Consider the following 1,239-nt stretch of genomic DNA (forward strand, 5'->3'; position numbering starts at 1 on the left):
GGTTTCAGTGTTGCCCAGGCTGGATTTGAACTCCCAAGCTCTTACTACCTCAGCCTCCCAAGTAGCTAGGTTTACGGTATTTCCTTTCTTCTTTTTTTTTTTTTGAGACAGTCTCAAGCTGTTAGCCTGGGTAGAATACCATGGCGTCATAGCAACCTCCAACTGTTGGGCTCAAGCGATCCTCTTGCCTCAGTTTTTCTATTTTTAGTAAAGACGGGGGTCTCGCTTTTGTTTAGACTGGTCTCGAACTCAAGCTCAAGCAATCCACCCACCTCAGCCTCCCAGAGTGTTAAGATTACAGGTGTGAGCCACTGTACCTGGCCTACACTGTTTTCTATATTTTTTTATTTAACATAACATAAGCATTTTTCACATAATTGAAAAATAACCCTGAGTGATTGTTAGGAACAGTCGTTCTAATGACTATGAATTTTTTTTACCCATTATTCATTGAACATTGCTTTATTTTGGGGTGTAAACATATTGCCATGATGAATTTTCTTTTTTGCAGTTTTTGGCCGGGGCTAGGTTTGAACCCACCACATCCAGCATATGGGGCCAGCACCTTACTCCTTTGAGCCACAGGCACCGCCCCATGAAATTTTTTTTTTTTAGTGACAGAGTCTCACTTTGTCACCCTTAGCTGAGTGCTGTGGCGTCACAATTCACAGCAACCTCCAGCTCTTGGGCTGAGGCTATTCTCTTGCCTCAGCCTCCCGAGTAGCTGGGACCACAGGCACCTGCCACAATGCCTGGCTATTTTTTGTTGCAGTTTGGCCAGGGCCGGGCTTGAACCCACCACTCTCAGTATATGGGGCTGGTGCCCTACCCACTAAGCCACAGGCGCCACCCGCTGTGATGAATATTTTTAAGCCAAAAGCTTTAGCCACACTTATGTACTTAGGCTAAATTACCTAAAATGAGTTACTGTCAGCAAACAACAACCACTTGAAGATTACTGTATACAAGAAGCCACAGTGAGGCTCGGCACCTATAGCTCAACCGGCTAAGGCGCCAGCCACGTACACCTAAGGTGGCGGGTTCGAATCCCCAGCTTGGACCCGACAAACAACAATGACGGCTGCAACCAAAAAAATAGCCAGGCGTTGTGGCGGGCGCCTGTAGTCCCAGCTACTTGGGAGGCGGAAGCAGGAGACTCGCTTGAGCCCAGGAGTTGGAGGTTGCTGTGAGCTGTAATGCCACGACACTCTACCCAGGGGGACAGCTTGAGGCTCTGTC

The sequence above is a fragment of the Otolemur garnettii genome, unplaced genomic scaffold (genome assembly GCF_000181295.1).
Source record: "Otolemur garnettii isolate 467f Iridium unplaced genomic scaffold, OtoGar3 scaffold00018, whole genome shotgun sequence".
NCBI lineage: Eukaryota > Metazoa > Chordata > Mammalia > Primates > Galagidae > Otolemur > Otolemur garnettii.